The following is a 20,728-nucleotide window of genomic DNA, read 5'->3' as shown; positions in this document are numbered from 1 at the left end:
TAATGTTTTTGTACCAATTTTACTCATAAAACATAATTCCTGTATATCACTGAATGTAATGGTAATTGTTGTGACATAAACAACTCACAAAATTAAAATTATACCTTTAAATTACAATATCATACACACAGCATATCATATGCATAGTTTCATTTGGTAAAATGTGATGTTTTTAAGGAAAATGTAAACAGAATAAAAAAAATTTTTAATAGAAATTTAAAATGTTGATTTAAAAAAAAAACTGGGGCCTCTCCTTTCTCTGAGCTTCACCCCACTAACACCATCTCTTCAGCATTTTAAAGGGACACAGGTGAATGCCCAGCCCATTTCTGCAAAAATGCAGATATTTGCGGAGCAGTGGTGTCACACACACACCAGGGTGTCACCTGGTGCAGTCTGCATCTCCCACATCCTAGTGACACCTAGTGCATCCTAGTGACACCACTGCACTAGTGAATCAATCAATCAATCTTTATTGTTTTTGTCCAATGGCCATTGCAAAATCCAAAGTAATAAAACAATACACATAAAATTTCCCTAAAACCATTGCACTAGTGGCTCCTGAAACTGTTGTCACTTTAAAGTATGTTGTTACTGCCTTCAAGTCATTTCCAACTTATGACAACCCTAACACAAGGTTTTGTTGGCAAGCTTTGTTCAGTGGGAGGGTTGTCTTTGCCTTTCTCTGAGTCCAAGAGAGTGTAATTAAATCAAAGTCACCCAGTAGGTTTCCATGGCTCAGTGGGTATTTAAACCCTGGTCTTCAACACTCAAGCCACTACATCATGGTGGCGCTAAACTTCAGTGTATCTCCACTGATGCTTCACATCACACACTTGGGATGTTCATTATTTGCAGATATTACATAGCAACATCATTCCACCTGGATCAACTGGTGTTTGCTAGTTCATTCCTCATCCAGTGTAATGGTAACTTTCAATTACTTTTATACTGACAGGGTTGTGGCATCACTAAATGGTGAAGGAGAAGTGTCACATAATGCAAGTGCTGAATCTTCTGCTGGGGCTCAGGCTGCTGCCTTATGGTCTCTCATGAGTGTTGACACAACAACAAGGTGGAGATGAGGAGCCCTTTATGTCACAGGCCAGCTGTGTGTGTGTGTGCCTTCAAGTTACTGGTCAATTTATGGCAACCCCATAAGTTTTTCATAGGGTCTCCTTAGGCAAGGAATCCTCAGAGGTGGTTTTTTAACTGAAGGTAAAAAAAATTACAGATCCATGAAAATTTCACAGGGTGACTTCTGTCAGATTCGCAGGACAAAATATGGAGGAAAGTGAGGACAAATGTACAAACCATGCCTGTGCCTCAGCTTCTGCCTCACTTTGTACCTATTGACTTGCTCTTTGCATCCTCAATTTATTTATTTCAATTGACTGTGAAATGGGGAAAAATACAAACCAAAAGATATGCTGAGAAGGGCAGGAAGGGGTAATGAAGACGGGTGTGCAGAAGACAGTGTCCAGGACTATAGCAGCACCATTATGGCACTTTTGAAGAACTGCATGAAAATGACTGGTATGTTTGCTTTTCCTGCACTAACACAGTTGTGGTGTCTTTGCAACCTGGTGTGATAAAGTCCTAACTGTCCCTCATAAAATGGAACATTTGCTGTTGTTGTTGTTGTCATTGTTATTGTTGTTGTTGTTGTTTGTTGTGTGTCTTCAATTTGTTTCTGACTTATGGCGACCCTAAGGTGAATCTACCATGGGATTTTCTTGGCAAGATTTGTTCAGAGGAAGTTTGCTATTGCCTTCCCCTGAGACTGAGAACATGTGACTTGCCCAAGGTCACCTGGTGGGTTTTATGGCTGAGTGGGGATTCGAACTCTGGTCTCCTGAGTCCAGCACTCAAATCACTATGCCACGCAACATGCTTTCTTTTTCTTTTCTTTTTTCTGGACATGTAATAAAAATGCATAATATTGCTATTCCAAGCAAGTTATGGAAAACCGCAAACTTACTGGTAACTGCAGCTTGCAACTTTTGCCCTGCTTTATTAAATTTCTTTTTACCTTACCCCAATGGCTACATTATTTTCTGTACAGTCTTTGCACATTTTGTCCCATAACTTGACTCCCACAAGGGGCTTATTTGTAAGCTTGGGATATGACCAGCCTTCTAGGTTAAATGGTAATGATGCATAACAGGGCAGGGAAAATAGCACAGCATATATCCCACCTTAATAATATCTGGGGGGGGGAGCTTACTTTCTCTCTCCCCCCCCTCCGCCCCACCCAATATTTGTAATTGTGCAGGAGATAAAACTGGGGGGAAAACCTCAGTGTTTTTCTGCTTTACAAATGAAGGTACATGAGGAGAATCTTCTACTGCAGTGGTTCTTAACCTGTAGTCTGCAGACCTTCAGGGGCCACAGTGTCCTCACAGGCTTCAAGGCTGGTCAGCCACCTCTTCCCTGCAGACAGGAGCTAAGCAATGGCGTCCCTGGCCAGGGTGTCACCCGGTACAGGGTGATGATGTAAAGATTAAAATTATGTCTTAATATAAAATTGTCAATATTCAAGGGAACTTTTAACTGAAACTAGAAAAGATTCTATGTGTCTAACAGATAGCAGGTGCTAGCTATAGAAAGTTCCATAATGCTGTTTCTGTGAGGGACAACTGGTTGGGATATTTATGTCCATGGATGATGTATTCTCTTTGGCTTACTGATTTTCTTTCCCTACCTCTTTTGGTATTAAATACATATAATGTATGTTGGACTCTAAATATAGTTATAAGTATAATAGTTCCACCCATGATATAAAAGGAGTTGAAGAGCTGTCATTTCTTTGCTAAACCCTGGTCTGAGTTACCAAGAACTCTAAACAGACCTCCCCTTTGGAGCATCATCCCACCACCCCTTTCCTCATCTGCAGCTTGGGGGTGGAGTTGGGGCCACCAGACCCCACTCTGCCCCGAGGCCAGCATTAAACTCCCGTCTGTTCAGCCTCTTACTCATTTCTTTGTTTATAACCCGATAAACTCTTCTTCCTGTTTTTTAATCCTTTGACAATTGTTTGGGTATTTTACTGAATAAGAGAAAATATTTACACTTTTTGCACGTGTTAACAAGGGAGGCGGAGCTTCCAGAAGCAGGGCTTCTGGAGGCAGGCCAAAAGGGCACCCCCCCACACACACACACACATTGCTGCAGCATGTACAGTGACACTGCGGCAATGAGGTAGGGGTGTGCTCAGCCCTCTCAGCTGCCCACCACCCCGGCCTTCCAAGTGCTGTGTGGCAATGGCCGCACAGGACCCAGGAGGCAGCCGCTCATTCGCTCCAGGGTGTACTACCCCACCCAGTGTAGTCCACACCATCGCACTCCCCTTGGTGATGCCACTAGAGTCAAGGCAAAGGCTGGCTGGCTGGGTCTGCACATTGCTGTTCAACCTGCTCCAACCACAAACTGGTGAAAACAAGCAGGAGAAAAGTCTTCCTTTCCCCTCCAGCACCTTTGAAGAAGGTTTAATGGATGGTGTAATTGTTGATGGTTTAATGGTTCTATATTCAGGAATTATTATTATTATTGTTACCCAGCTTGTTGGGGGCAATTGGCTTACAGATTGTAAACTGATTAGAGAGTGCTGAAGTGTATAGAAATGTAAAAATGCTAATAATAATAATAATAATAATAATAATAATAATAATGTTTTAAATCTTGAGTTAAGTCTTGGGGGTCCACAGCAACAAAATATGTTTAAAAGTGGTCTCTGGTTAAAAAAAAAGTTTAAGAACCACTGTTCTATCGCATTTTATTACTCTGATCAAAGCAAAGAGAACTGGTAACACCCAATATCCCACTACATTCTCATAGCGCTGCTATTCCACTTTAACTGCTCTGGCTGCCTCCTGTTGTATTCTGGGATTTGCAGTTTAGGGAGGGGCATTTAGAATATTCAGACAGACAGAGAGCTCTTAGGCCAGTGATGGTGAACCTTTTACAGACCGAGTGCCCAAACTGCAACCCAGACCCGACTTATTTATTGCAAAGTGCCACGTCCCTCTGGCTTTCTAGTAAGAAACTCTGGCAAACTCTGTGCTAGGGCAACAGCATGTGTGCCCACAGAGAGGGCTCTGAGTGCCACCTCTGGCACGAGTGCCATAGGTTTGCCATCACTGTCTTAGGCCTCACTGAAGTACAAACCCCAAAATGTAACAGGAGGCAGCCAGAGCAGTAAAAGTGGACTAGCAATGCTATAAGAGTGTAGTGGGATAATCTAAGTCTCAGGGTCTTGAAAAAGATGGTTTTAATTTTGCAATTAGCCCAACGTGTTCAGCCTAGTAATATTTAATGGCCTTCTTCAGGGCCTGAAAAAAGATAGAAAGAAAAGGGACAATACATAAACAACAAAATTATAACAGAAGACCAGTTACACTCCGAAAACACTCTTTTTTATTTCCAGTGGGTGGTTTTAAGGTTGCCCTGCAAGTAATATTTTGTACTTGTATAAGTTTTTTTTGGATCAAAGGGTATTTTTTAAAAACTGTGACATTTTACATGCTTCTTGATGCAAGATATATTTACACAAAACTGATGTTGCAAACTGTAACTTATCCCCCCAAATCAAAGAGCCAGCACCCCTTGTCTAATAGTAAAGACAGCCCTACGCTTCCTATGAGTATGTCCAAACCTCGTCCCCATACCAATAAGCTGCTTCTGGCACTGTGGCATAGACATTTCCAAGCAGAACAGCAGACTGGAAGTAAATGTACATATACTAATTGCTCTTGCAGGATCAGGGCCTTGTGGTCAAAGTACACTAGGAGTCTTATTGGCAACCAGTGACAGCTTGATGTGCTTTGGAAACACTTCTGTCTCCACATCTCAGATCAGTCCTATTCCCATCTCTGAAAATTGCCTGAGAGTGACTGTAGCAGCTATCCAGGGTTTAATTAATGTACAGCTTAAAGCTGTAGGGCTATTAGTATTAGCAGGGTGGGTTTCTTGGAGCTTGATTATCTTAATTACAAGCACTCTATTTTCTCATTTAGTTAATTGTCATAGATTTCAGAATATATCTCCAGTGCTTTAAAAGAAGCTGATGTAATTTTTAAAGCAGAGAAAATAACTGTTCCAAGTGTGTACCCAGGAGGAAAAACGGGTATATGTACTGGGGGGGGGGGGTGTCCTGAATATTATCTAATTGCTTTCTGACTGTTAAAAATAATAATTTATAAAAGAAAAAAGAAGAAAATAGCAATTTGGGAGGGTGGGGATAACAGTCTGACTGATTTAGCTGCATCTGACAATTCAAGTCTGTTGCCCAGCTGTCTCCTCCAGCAGCTGTGCAAGAGACAGCAGAGAGAAAAATGAGCTTCCTTGGGGAACAAAAAAACCCATTAATTTCTATATCACACCAGCTACTTCAAGATCATGCTGTTTGTAAGTATCATGCACCTGAGTTTCCTTCAGCTCAATTTTGGGGAACAATAACAGACAGTTTGTGGAGGTTTCCTCCAAAGGTTTAATTTACCAGCAGATCTTAACGCAACTTGCAGGATTCTCTGAATCTGAAGAATTTACAACTGCTCTGACAATATTAGTGGAAGGTGTAAACACACTGGCAGAAATTGTGAAAATTCCCATATCTTCAAAAGTAGTGTAAAGTTACAGGTGTCACTTTTCTCATCCCCACTGCATGGGAATGGCAGATGATGGCTCCCATATCAGCTTGACTCTCAATGCTGAGACACTATCCAAGGTAGTAACCTTTTTCTAGGGGAGGGGGGGGGTTCCTTTCAGTAAACCAAGAATGGATTCACTACTCCACTGACATGGAAATCAGCAGCTACCACTGCATCATGTGACATAGATTTCCAAAGCTGCCTTCCCAGAACACACTCACTCTATGGACCTACTCAAAAACCAAGTATTGGACAAATAAGTTGCTCTGATTTGGTAGCTGTCTTCTCCAATGATGATGGAGACAACTTTGCCTGCTTCTCCTTGTGGCCACAGTTCAAACTGGCAAAAAGTGTGCTCTGCTAGAGTAATGGAGTGTTGTGCTAGCATAGTGTACCAAAAAGATTCTGGCTTCAGACTGGCAGGCGGGGCTCATAAGTAGGGTGGCTACTTATACATTACTAGGTGGAGGGGGGGAGAGGACACAAATTTGCAAAAGAGAGAGGGAAAGAGGAAGAAAGAAAGGACCTAATTTAGAAATAATTACTATAATAAAAATAGAAATAATCTCTAGTGATTTGGAGAACCTCACCTGCTCAATTTAGCTTCAAAGGGTACACTGGAGTAAAACTAAGCCACTGAGAGTGCCAGTTAAAGCCTTTGCTGATGGCAAATAGGAATAAAGAATGCAGAAACAGAAAATATAAGCAAAGAAAGTGTTCTCACATCACTTAGCCTGAATGCTAACACAGCCCCAGGTATAGATGGTCCCCATGTCCAGACTGCTAGATATTATTTTGTTTCCTTAACTCCAGATGGGCCTTTACGTTCTTAGGCAGGGCACTGGTATTTTCCCTTTCCATCAGCAAGAAAAAGAGAAACTCACACAATGTAGACTATATGGCAGGGTCACCTTTCTGGATGTTTCACAATGATGCTCAATTCCAGTAAGCCAAGTAGGTGAAACACCTCACTCAGGAAGAGATCTGCCATTTGCCAGTCTGTGGGCCAGCCCGTGCAGGAAATCAAATTCACCATCTTAATAAGAGTGTCTGCCACTACCACAATGGTTGTCATCCCTGGGATGAGGACAGGTCCATGATAAAGTTCAGCAACACAGTGGGTGCTCAGGAGTTGGCAAAGAGAGGGGCTTCTCTGCTGGTTTGCCTGGGACATCCTTAGACCAGCAGCAGACTGGGCAGGAGGTCAAATATTGCTCCACCTTGGCCTGGAGATAAGACCTCCAAAAGTCCCTGGTCACCAGATAGAGAGTCTTGAAACTGCCTAAAGGTCTTCTGCAGTAGCCCAGGGGGTATACAATAACAGTCCCACAAGCACAGTAGGCTTTAGTGCACCTCCCATTGGCAAGGAGTATACCTGGTCAAGACTTCCAAGTCCTCTCATTGGCACTGTGCATAATGGTCCTGCTGGTGCTGGTCCCATAGCTCCTACAAGTAGTCCCCAGAAATTTGGGCTGCTGCAAAACTCTCAGGGCAAGACCGTGGCTGGCCAAGAATCTGTGCTGGACCGCTTGTACTCTGGCATCCTGGAAAGTGCATCTGCCCATTGGTATAGATCAGGGGCACTGTCATCTAGGCAAACTGTGGGATGAATCAATAATTTATAAACAGCAATAGCCACTGCATATCCTTGGGGTTATGAGAAGGCTGCCAGGACAAAAAAATCTCCCACGTTGCTATGGTCCATGACAATACCATTGGCTGAGGTGTGGTGGCTCAGGAAGTCTATTGTAGACTGGTCAAACTTAAACTTAGCAAGCTTGGCAAAAAGTTGATGCTTCCACAGTCTCTGTAGCACAGTGCACATGTGCCTCTCATGGTCAGGAATGGAGGAGTTAATCAGGATCTAGGTAGATGATGATGAAGTAGTCAAGGAGGTCACAGAACACCTTATTGATGAAATGTTGGAAGAGGCAAGCACATTGGTCAAACCGAAAGGCATCATGGTATACTTAAAGTGCGCATAGCACATACAAAATGTCCTCTTCCATTCATTCCCCTGCCAGACACACACCAGATTCTAGCACACACACACACACACACCAAACTGAGCTTAGTGAAGATTGTAGTGCCTTGCAATTGCTCCAGAATCTCAGCAATGAGATATCTATCTAGATGGTGGCCAAGTTCAACAACCAGTAGCTTTTGCAAAGCCTTAAGCCATCTGACTTCTCTTTGAGCAAGAGTACAGGAGCAGTGTCTGGAAAGGGGGGGAGGGTCATATAAAACTCCTCTTCATGTTATTAGTGATAAAGCTGCCAGTTCTAGTTCTGACAGAGGGTAGATCTGAGCTACTGGAATCTGGTCAATGGGGCAATCATAAGGTTGATGAGGTTTGTCATGGCCCATGCCTGCAAGGCAGGTTTTCCAGGAGATGCCAGTGTGACAGAGGCCTCTAGTTATTTGGAGGGGGTGGAGCATAGCAATCTAGATCAAGAATCTAGATCAAGAATAAAACAATAAAACACAACACTGCAATACACTAACGTACTAATTAATGCACTAAAAACAAAATCCTCATCAGGTGCTTTCCTCTGCAGGAGTGATGGTGGTGCTTTTTCTGGAGTGTGCTCTACCAGAGAGCAGGTTGATGACAAATGCCACCTTATGTCAGCCAGTTGGGAACTCCTCCACCCACAAGCTCATTAACACTGCCTCCCCCAAAGCTAAAGAGCACTTTTGGTGTGGGAGTACAGGTACTTACACAACAGCAGCCACTGCCTGTAGCAGAGCACTTAGGTCAGTGACCTGCTGAGCCAGCTGGTTCCTCTCAGTCAGCAGCTGTTTGTGGCCTGCAGCAGGTTGCATGGTAGCTACCAGCTATCCATGTTGATTCCAGGGAAGCAGGAGTTAATGACCTGGATACAAGCTGTCGTAGCCCCCCTCCCAGGCTCTGTCACCAGCCAACAGAGTAAACTGTGTGGCAGCCTACAAAACTGCTTGCCTCTGGGGAAGCAAGCTCTTCTCCAATGCAGTCTGCTGGCTTCCTGCTTGTCTCTATGAAAGTGATTTCCAAAGTCCAAAACAATTTCAGGCATCCAGCAAATGGAAGGGTCCAATGTTCCAGGGGTCAAGAAATCCAAGGAAACATCAGGCAGGGGTTTCAGGTGCAGGATACAAAGAGCAAGGTAAAGGCCGGTAACTATTGGTGTTGTATCCAGTGCCTGAGAGCCACCCCATGATCTGCTTTAAAGCAGCTCTACCCAGTTGGTTCTCATTCATGCCTTTCACTTCTACAGCCTTGAGGACTAATTAGGAAAAGAGTTAGAGCACAATCCAGATGGAGAGACTCAATCGAGGAAGCCACAGCTGCCCTGAGCCTGTAAGACCTGAGCAAGGCTAGTGAAGATAGAGTTACTTGAAGGCCTCTCAGGGTTGCCATAAGTAGAATTGATGACAGTTCACCACAAGAGCAAATCAAGCCGAATTATCCCTAGAAGTCAAGATGACTAAACTGAGATTGTCACACTTTGGACACATCACGAGAAGCCATGACTCACTAGAAAAGACAACAAGGTACAATAGAGAGGGGGAAAAGGAAGGCTGCATTCCAGATGGATAGACTCAATCAAAGAAGTCATGGCATTGATTCTGCTAGACCTGACAGGGCTATTGATGATAGGGTGACTTGGAGGTCTCTCATTTATCAAGTCAGTGTAAGTCAAAGTCAATTTTATGCCAATTAACAACAAACATATACCAATGTGTGTGTGGGGGGGGGGGGGAGCCTAACCTCCCTTGGAAGGAAAAAAGAAAAAGAAAGCTCCATAACATAGAAAGTCAGATTGTCAGAAAGAAATCAATGTTAGAGCTCTTCAGAGGAGCCTTCAACCCTTTGAGAAGCATTCTGTTATCTTAAGCTCCAACTTGCAGTGTGAAAGAGTACATGTTTGTCACATCACTGAAGACTAGGCCTTCGTCTCTTTGCGGTTATTGTTGTGTGCCTTCCAAGTCATTTCCAGCTTATGGTGACCCTAAGGCAAGACTATCATGGGGTTTTCTTGGCAAGATTTGTTCAGAAAGAGTTTGCCTTTGCCTTCCTCTGAGGCTGAGTTGACTTGCCCAAGATCACCCAGTGGGTTTCCATGGGGGAACAGGGATTTCAACCCTGGTCTCCAGAGTTATAGTCCAGTTCTCAAACCATACCACACTGGCTCTCTGTACTTCTCCCCCCCCCCCCCCCATTTTAAAGTACTATAGAATAGAGGTTCAAAGCCTGATAGCATGTTTTTCAGGTAGATGCTGTGCAAGCCACAGTACATGCCATGGGTGATATTACCACAGCCATACTTGTCTTTGGGGAGAAAAAAGAAGTTGAAATAAATAAATAAAGTAGAAAGGATTTTGCTCTCTGAGCTTTTCAGAGTTTGTTAATGTGTTTCAGAAATTAAAAGTTAGAAGTTTATCACACTGGGGTTAAAATGTTCCCCAGTGCATTCTAACGTGCCCGTGCGCAGGCGTGCACGAAATGTGACGGGAATGCAATGGGGCCAAGAACTCCATTTTACTGCACACTGGAATGCCGCCTTTGCTGCCGGGCGTTCCACTTGCATTCCCGTTGAGTTCCAGGGGACGCCATTTCTGAGAACGCTTTAAAACAGTTCTCAGAAATGGTGCCCTCTGGAACTCAAAGGGAACACGATTGGAATGCCTGGCGGCAAAGGCGGCGTTCCAGTGTGCAGTAAAATGGAGTTCTTGGCCCCATTGCATTCCTGTAACGTTCCATGCGCGCCTGAGCACAGGCACATAAGAACGCACTGGGGAATGTTTTAACCCCGGTGCGATAAACTTCACAGTCTTGCCTTGGTCACGCATGGTAAATATGGTTTTGTGGCAGTTGATTCAGAGTAGAGGCTAGGTTATTATTTCCCTCTCTGGCATGTCTCTTTAAGCCATCCAGTTCCCCAGTGGATTATTTATTTATTGTTCCCACAGCAGCTTCAAATCCAGCTGTGGTGTCCTATCTATCATCTGATTCAAACCTAATTCCCTCCCGGCATTGCTCTCCTCCAACTGGCTCCTGATCAGTTGGATCTTATTTAATAACTGCAGGCATAGCTCTTCACTCTCCATGCCTTCTAGAAAATACAGTGAGTCATCAGTCACTCAGCATGAGCAAAATAAAATCTGCCGCAGTTTTTCTTGAGCTAAATCTAGACATGGCAAAAGTGAGTGCTTTGATGGCAATGTAGGAATATGTGCTAATGGTTTTCGATCAAAACAGATGGAAGGAGAAGAGAATCTTGAAAAGTGTTACTTTGTGTGCCACTCCATCACTGTGATGTGACAAGCAATGCTATCAAAATTTCTTCTTCTGTTCAGCTATCAGAACATTTCAAGAACTTCTCCTTTATTGAATGTGGGCACTTTGTCCCAGCTCACCCTTTCATACTTCTTTTTTTTCCCCATGATCACTGTTCCTGTTTTTCAAACTGATATATTAAAATGTTTGTTGTTGTTGTTGTTGTTGTTGTTATCTGCACCCATGGCAGTCCTGTAGATGAGACCTCTCCAAGATTCCCTGTCCTCCACTACTCTGCTTACTTCCTGTAAATTCATACTCTTGACTTCTTTAATAGAGCCCATCCATCTAGCATGCGGCCTTCCTCTCTGTTTCCCTCCACCTTTCTTAGCATTATCATTTTCCCCAATAAGTTGTGCCTTCTCATGATGTGGCCAAAGCACAACAGTCTTAGTTTAGTTATCTTGGCTTCCAGAGAGATGTCTGGTTTGATCTGTTCTGGGACGCATTTGTTTGACTTCTTGGCTGTCCATGGTATCCTAAGCACTCTTCTCCAGCACCACATTTTGAATGAATTGATTTTCCTCCTATCCATTTTCTTAACTGTGTAGCTCTCGCATCCATACATTGTAATAGGAAATACATTGGCTTGCACGCTTCTAACTTTCATGCTCAGATACATATCTTTTCATTTTGGTATCTTTTTTAGTTCTTTCATAGCTTCCATGTTACTGTCCTCAGAACAAATCTGATAAGTAGATTTGTGTTATGTCCATTTTTATCTAAAATAATAAAAGGGAATATATGCGTGTGTGTGGCAATCATAACTGTATACCACCCTGAAATCTTTGGATAGAGGGTGTGATATAAATATTTTGATAAGGAAATATAAATTATATCTCACTGGGACATTGTGCTAGACTCCTCAAAATCTGACTGAAGATTTTTAGTTATTGGCAGTACAAATCCAAATGACAAGTGGGAACTTGATGGAAGCAAAGGTGAGAGGTACCCATAACTGATCAGGCAATCATTGGGTTTCTCGTCACCCAAGTGGAAGTGCCCAGTTTCGAGTAAAAAGTAAAAGTAAATATTCCCAATTCTTAGAAGCTAAAAAGATAGGTCTGCTATAATATATTGGGGGATATTTTTAAAAAGAAATTAGAAAACAAGGTAGACCTATCTGAGAACATTGCTGCTAAAATTCTCAAGGCAAGCAGAAGATGCGAGGCAATAGTAGGGGTTAAAGCAATCTTACTAAAGATACTAGAGGTTTCAAAAGAAGTGCAGAGTGAGGAAACAGGATGCCTCATTGAGCCCTTTGTGTATATTAGTTGCATACCCAGGCAGCATCAGGTATACATCTGCTACTGTTTGAGAAACAGCTCTACTACAGCTGAGATTAAGGCAAGGCTCAAGATCAGTGGCCTTCCAGATATTGTTGGACTCCAGCTCCCAACAACCTTAGTCATTACAGGCAGTGGTCAAGGATGAAGTGAGTGGCAGTAGAATTACTTCAGGATAATCAAAGTTCTTCACTACTAGTCTAAAGGGTAGTAGTTTGCACAATGGTCTGAATCCAATTGCTAGTCCCAAATAGAATATATTCCCTGAATCAATGGGGCATGCATTGAACAATAGCTTCAGTGAGTCTACTTTAGTTTGGTATTAGGATTCAAGCCAATGAGTGCCAGGTAAAGACAGGACTTGTACTCCATCCTCAAGTGCAACTCTTTATCCACTAATCTAAGCTATTCATGCATTCATGGATTCATGCATTCAGTAGGCAGGGAGGGAGGGAGGGAGGAAGGAAGGCCTACCATTTCTTTGCTCTCACAACAATAATGCCACTGAGGAGGAAAGCCCTGATTTTTTGCACATTTTGGTTCATTTGATTATAGACAAACATTGTTGTCTTCTTTCAGACATGTTGCTTTAGCTTGAAGAAAGTGATGATGCTGGAAAGGGCAAAGCTAGCATGTTCTTCTTTGTCAATGCATAATAGGGATTCAGACTGATTACATTATTACTTCAAACTGACATAGAGGAAACAAGGCAAACAGTGCAAGGACCCAACAGTGGGAGGCAAAAAAACTTGCACAAGGAGCAAGTAAAAGGGAACCATGGTCTGCGATGTCTCTACACTAATGCACAGAGCATGGGAAATAAGCAAGATGAACTCGAACTCCTAGTACAACAAAGCAAATATGATATAATAGGCATCACTGAAACCTGGTGGGATGAGTCTCATGGTTGGAATGTGGAAATAGAGGGGTATAACCTTATTAAGAGAAATAGGCCAAACAGGAAAGGAGGAGGAATAGCACTATATGTCAGAGATATTTACGCCAGTGAAGAGATCCTGGACATCAATCATGGAAGCCAGGTGGAGAGCATCTGGATAAGAATCAAAGGGGAGGGAAACAACAAGGGTGTTACGGTGGGAGTCTACTACAGACCCCCAAGTCAGACTGAGGAATTGGATGATATCTTTCTAGAACAGATGACCACACAGTCAGAAAAGAGAGATGTATTAGTGATGGGCGACTTCAACTATCCTGATATTTGCTGGAAGTCAAACTCAGCAAAATCCTCAAGGTCTAGCAAATTCCTCACTTGCCTGGAAGACAATTTCATGGTCCAAAAGGTGGAAGAGGCAACAAGGGGGTCAGCTATTTTAGATCTGATCCTAACCAACAAGGATGACTTGGTTAATGGGGTGCAAGTGGTGGGATCATTAGGTGGAAGTGACCATGTTCTCCTGGAGTTTGTAATACAGTGGAAAGGAGAAGCCAGGCAGAGTCAGACACGCATCCTAGACTTTAGGAGAGCGGATTTCAGTAAACTTAGAGAAGTATTGAGGGCGATTCCATGGTCAGAAATACTAAAAGATAAAGGAGTTCAGGATGGATGGGACTTTCTCAAAAGGGAGATACTGAAGGCACAATTTCAAACAGTTCCAGTGAGAAAGAAAAACGGGAGATGTCTCAAGAAACCAGGATGGATGACTAAGGAAATTTCAACCGAGCTAAGTTTGAAACGGAACATGTATAAGAAATGGAAAAAGGGGGAAATCACGAAAAAGGAATTCAAAGAAATAGCAGGCATGTGTAGGGGTAAAGTCAGAAAAGCTAAAGCGCAGAATGAACTCAGGCTTGCTAGAGAGGTTAAGAACAATAAAAAGGGCTTTTTTGGATATGTCCACAGCAAGAGGAAGAAGAAGGAAACGGTAGGGCCACTGCGTGGAGAAGATGGCAAAATGCTAACAGGAGATAGAGAAAAGGCAGAATTACTCAACACCTTCTTTGCCTCAGTCTTCTCAGAAAAGGCAAAGGGTGCTCAACCTGAGGATAATGGAGCAGAGGACAGAATAGGGGAATTTCAGCACAGAATAAGTAAAGAGATAGTAGAGGAACACCTTGTTAATCTAAATGAATTTAAGTCTCCGGGACCAGATGACTCCATCCAAGGGTATTAAAAGAATTGGCAAAAGTAATATCAGAGCCATTGGCAATCATATTTGAAAACTCCTGGAGAACAGGAGAGATCCCAGCAGACTGGCGAAGGGCAAACGTTGTCCCCATCTTCAAAAAGGGGAAAAAAGAGGATCCCAACAATTATCGTCCAGTTAGTCTGACATCAGTTCTAGGAAAGATTCTGGAGCAGATCATTAAACAGAGAGTCTGTGAACATCTAGAAGGCAATGCCATAATCACAAAAAGTCAACATGGGTTTCAGAGAAACAAGTCATGCCAGACAAATCTAATCTCTTTCTTTGATAAAATTACCAGCTTGGTAGATGAAGGGAATGCTGTGGATATAGTATATCTTGATTTCAGTAAGGCCTTTGACAAGGTTTCCCATGACATTCTTGCAAACAAGCTTGTAAAATGTGGGCTAGACAAAGGAACTGTTAAATGGATCTGTAATTGGTTGACCGGCCGAACCCAAAGGGTGCTCAACAATGGCTCCTTTTCATCCTGGAGAGAAGTGACCAGTGGGGTCCCACAGGGCTCTGTCCTGGGCCCAGTGCTATTCAACATCTTTATCAATGACCTGGATGACAGAATTGGGAGCATACTTATCAAATTTACAGATGACACCAAATTAGGGGGAATAGCTAATACCCCAGAGGACAGGATCAAGATTCAAAATGACCTGAATAGACTAGAAAGCTGGGCCAAAGCTAACAAAATGAAATTCAACACAGAGAAATGTAAGGTATTGCACTTAGGGCGGAAAAATAAAATGCACAGATATAGGATGGGTGACACTTGGCTGAATGAAACTACGTGTGAAAGGGACCTAGGAGTCCAAGTAGACCACAAGTTGAACATGAGTGAACAGTGTGATGCGGCAGCTAAAAAGGCCAATGCTATTTTAGGCTGCATCAATAGAAGTATAGTGTCTAGATCAAAAGAAGTAATAGTGCCACTGTATTCTGCTTTGGTCAGGCCCCACCTAGAATATTGTGTCCAGTTCTGGGCGCCACAATTCAGAAAGGATATTGAGAAACTGGAGCGTGTCCAAAGGAGGGCGACAAAAATGGTGAAGGGTCTGGAAACCATGCCCTATGAGGAACGACTTAGGGAGCTGGGGATGTTTAGCCTGGAGAAAAGAAGGTTAAGAGGTGATATGATAGCCCTGTTTAAATATTTGAAAAGATGTCATATTGAGGAGGGAGCAAGCTTGTTTTCTGCTGCTCCAGAGAACAGGACCCGGAACAATGGATGCAAGCTACAGGAAAAGAGATTCCACCTCAACATTAGGAGGAACTTCCTGACAGTAAGGGCTGTTCGACAGTGGAATGCACTTCCTCGGAAGGTGATAGAGTCTCCTTCCTTGGAGGTCTTTAAACAGAGGCTGGATGGCCATCTGTCAGGGATGCTTTGATTTGGATTTCCTGCATGGCAGGGGGTTGGACTGGATGGCCCTAGTGGTCTCTTCCAACTCTACGATTCTATGATTCTATGATTCATTCTGCTTTAGGATGACTCCCGGTACACTGCCCCAGGCTGCATCTACACTGCACAACTGTAGCAGGACAGCAGGCTGGTAAGATAAAGTCCTTGGAGGATCTTATATTGCCCATTCCTAAACTAGATGAAGATAGTGAAAGATTTCCCAAGGAGCAGATATGTTAATATGTCGCAACAAGAACAATAAAAAGTTGTGGGATGCTTTTTATAATCCATACAATAAGCTTGTGCCATAATAAATATGTTAATCATTAAAGAAGTGCAACCATATTGCCAAAGATCCTGCATTGTCAGACATAGCAACAACAATGTAGCTACTTTTACCAATGTCACCCCCACAAAACCTAAATCTAATCCAAGCTAAAGGGTTTCCAAGATGCGGGAAGTGTTTCCAAGATCAGGGAGCTGTGCAGTGATGACTGCAGCACTTTTCTGGTCATGAGGCACTTTGAGACAGGCAGCTGGGGTGAAATGTTGGGGTCCTGCCACAACTGGTTCTCTCAATACACCCTGCGACCAGGAGAGCACTGCAGGTATCTTTCTCCAGCTCTTCAACCTGCAGCATCTCAGAAAACCTTTAGCTGGGGCACTGCCTGGCTGAAAAAGTAGATTTTTGGGGATCACATTCAATCATTAATTATTATAAATGTGAATCCCAAAAGATATGGGATTATAAATCCAACCAATGTCTATTTTTACTGAAATGAAGGGAATAACTTTTTCATACATGGCTGGATTGTCTGAAGTTAATCCTCATGATTTGCTGGTTCTTTGCCAAAAACTAGTTTTCCTGCTAATTTGAAAAGCAGCACATATGGTAAATATGTCATTTGCATTAGTAGGAGGATCTATTCACAAATGCACTTTTAAAATGCAACAATAATTTCTGGGATACATAGCTCATTAGATGTCAAGGTAGAATAAAGGATGGTCAAATAGCTATTGAAACTCTATTGTTTACCAATTTATTTCTTCAATTCAGCATTTCTACACTTGCAAATAAAATTAATGGTCCAGGCTATGAAAAATATACTTTGAGACATTTAATCTCCATTATTTATATGTAAATAGGCACATAGTCAAAAAATGGTATATAGTCAAACACTGAATACATACAGTATGTGTTTTAATTTGTACTGCAATTTAGTTGTTGCTTCCAACAGATGGGAAAGTCATGCAACACTTTCAACTCATTTAATTACTTATGTAAAAATATTGGCTTGTGTTAATTAAGTTCAATAAATTACATAATGGTTCAGAGATTCTACTAAGAGACTTTTATTTTTTTGCAGACGACACACCAAACATTAACTTATTTGATGTCTACAGATTGAGTAACACAATGGAAATGAAAAGAGCAACATGAACCTGAGGGCAGTAATAGGAAGGGGGTTGGCTATCTTTGACTTGGACAAAAAATTATAAAATGCAGCATAGAATCATATTCAAAATATGCAAGTTATTTCACAGGTAGTTGATTACTACCTGTAGTAGCTGAAACTTTTTCACAACAGTAAAACTGTTGTGAGGGGATGCAGATCACTATTTACCAAGGGGTAGTTTCACATGTGTGCATTCTGAATGCCACCAACCAGAAAGAACCAAGCATTTTTGCTTGGGCCATTTAATTGTGCCATGAATCCACAACCTTATATTTGTAAGTGGCAGTAAAATAACATTAAAACTCACATTCACACAATAGGTTGAGGTTACACACAGCCAATTGCCTCTGGCTGGATTAGATACTACACAATGTATTGTCACTTGCTAAATATTCTATACTGATGCCTGCATATTGCTATGGTATGGTATGAGCAGAGCCAGCATGGCATAGTGGTTTGAGTGTTGGACTAAGACTCTGGAGACCAGGGCTTGAATCCCTGTTCAGCCATGGAAACCCACTGGGTTACCCTGGGTGAGTCTCAGCCTCAGGGGAAGGCAATGCCAAACCTCCTCTGAAAAAAATCTTGCTAAGAAAGCCCTATGATAAGTTTGCCTTAAGTCAGAAAGGGTTTTAAGGCACACAACAACAACAAATGCATGCAGCCAGTCTTGGTCAGTTTTAGAGACTATGATGGACCACACAGAAGAAGGCCATATGTAGTGGACTAATGTAGACAGGTGTAACCTGTCTGAAAGGAGAGGAAGGGTCACTCACCTTGCTCCAATCACAAGTCACAGGGGTAGATAGGGCTTTAAAGAATCATACCACAAGGTTGTGTCCACATCGCATATATAATCCAGGTTGACACTGCTTTAATTGCAATGGGGGACGGAGTATATGTTCAGGGTAAATAGTTCAGTTCAGACTGAGCTCTCTTGATGGTTGAATCAATTGCTTCAGCTTCTCATCATAGTGGAATAAAATCTAAAATGGGTTCTCTTATTCCAGGCACATTTAATACGCAATTTATGCTGTTTAATATACTATTTAATGATCCATTTTTTAAAAAAAGAGTGGAACTTCAGACATTAGATTGAGCGATTGGCTTTAGTCAAGTTCGGCTGATTAATCCTTGGTGATAATCAGTAGGACTACATATAAGTTAAGGGCTAGTTGGTTGGTTTACTTGTTTGAAGATAATTTGATTTAAACATGGTACTGTAATAGACAAGGTAGACTTTTCTTTAGTAGTGTATGGCAATTTTACTATTTTCACTTAGATGTTCTTAAGTGAATAAAATGCAAAATTATTTAATTAAATCATCTGGTATACTTAATAGAAAATGTGTTAATACTGAATGGTTGGATGCATATTCTGTCCCCTTCCTCCCACATACCATGTTAGATATCTAATTTTTTCCTAGAGTTGAAAAGCTACCGATATTTATTTTCCATCCCAAATCCAAATGCTAGACCCCGCTAGAATCACCACATTGAACCAATGAAAATTTGGCAAGTGAAGACTATATACGTTCCATTGATTCAATAGATCTCTTCTACTCAAGGCTAGATCTTTAGATGTTAGCACCACATTGGGCTAAACTATGTGTTATATACTATGCAGTTTAAGTCTTTTCCCCCTGTGATTTTTCACACTAATTTATAAGCATGCATGGCTATAGCCTGGATTGGGGCCATGGCACATGAGTGGCAGAGGTGTCCTGTACCCCAGAATGGAAGCTTTAAAAAATAAACATCAGTGATGCTGAAATGAGTTTTGTTCGCTTTCACGCTGAGGCCACCATGGTGTAGCTCAGTGGTAGGCAATCGAGGAAAGCTAAGGGGCTGCATTAGCCCCCTAGGAGAGTTTGGAGGGCCATACTTGCTCAACCCCCCCCCCCCAAACAAAAATTTGCCACCATTGGGACATAGGGTTCAGTGCCTTGAATAGCCCCTTTAAAAACCAGCCCAAAAAACAAAACAACAACAACAAACAGAGTGCATTCATTGTCATGGAGTGTATTCACACTGAATAATAAAATAGTCTGATACCCTTTAACTGCCATGACTCTATGCTACAGAATCTTGGGATTTGTAGTTTGGTGAGGTAGCAGAGCTCTCTGAAAGAGCAGGCTGAATACTTCACCAAATAACAAACCCCAGGATTCCACAGGATGGAGCCATGACAGTTAAAATAGTATCAAACTGCTTTATTTCTGCAGTGTGGATTAACTCATAGAAACCATCAGCCACCACCTCTTTAAGGTACTGCTAGACTCTTTCTTGTCCTTCTTAATAAAAGTCATTCACTTTCCCATATAAAATGATGCCGATTGGGTTCCATAGGAGTGACAGAAACTCATGCTCGCCAAATGTTGTTGGCCTCCAATTACCAATAGCCCCAGCTAGCATGGCCAGTGGTTGAGGATCATAGCAATGTCCAGATGGTACAGCTTCCCCATTCCTGCTGTAAATAAAGTCTGGAGGGCAGATTTTATTTTTGTCTCTGTGTCCACACCAGCAGGTTTTGACATGCCCAAAGTGCTATAACATCACTTCTGGCTGCCATTTTGGCTGATTTTCAGCTTTCCTCCCCTTCCTTTGATGTTTTGGGGAGATTTGGGGAGCTTTTGGGGGTTAGCAGAAGCAGACTGCTACATTTGAAGCAATTCTAGAAGATTTTGTTTGGGGTTGAGGCAAATATGTCACCTGACAATGTACCATTCCCCCCCCCCAAAAAAAATTCTGAGGGGTTGGGGGGGTGCTGTGGGGTTCCAAGGGCCACACTTAGTGATCCCAAGGCCTGAATACAATCTATGGGCCACACTTTGGCCTGGGCAGCATTATTTGGAGTGATAGTGAGCAATGTGTTACAACAAATATTATCTAACATTTCATTTCTCATCAGAATGCATTGCTCTGAGAAGGTTGTAAACGGGAAGAGTCACCTTATGTTTAAAGGTTCTGGGACAAATAAGAGCATAAAACTCTTTAAGCCACATTAATTACTGTTCATGAATTCCAAATTTGGTGTTATGCTTAGATATGCAGTATCTAGCACATCCTTGGCAATTGTTCATGATTCATATTGCAATACGCCTCAAACACTCATCTGGATAATCAAGCACAGGGACAGGAAACTAAGCCAAGATTTATACCTCAAAGTCCTTTTCAAACATACTCTCCAAAACACTCTCATGAAAATACATATATTTTCTTTGCACTTCCACACCCTAATAAAGAATGTCAATTTTCTGGATAGTTCTCTCATACAGTATTCGTTTTTGTGGTGCCTTCAAGTCATTTCTGACTTATGGTAACCCTAAGGCTAGCCTACCATGGGGTTTTCCTGGCAAGTTTCTTCAGAGGAGGGGTTGCCATTGCTATACTCTGAGGCTGAGAGAGTGTGACTTGCCCAAGGTCACCCTGTGAGTTTCCATGGTTGAGCCAAACTTCA

The sequence above is a fragment of the Sceloporus occidentalis genome, unplaced genomic scaffold, assembly GCF_023333645.1.
Source record: "Sceloporus occidentalis isolate IW3139 unplaced genomic scaffold, rSceOcc1.0.p SCAF_4, whole genome shotgun sequence".
Taxonomy (NCBI): domain Eukaryota; kingdom Metazoa; phylum Chordata; class Lepidosauria; order Squamata; family Phrynosomatidae; genus Sceloporus; species Sceloporus occidentalis.
This window is presented reverse-complemented; position numbering follows the sequence as displayed.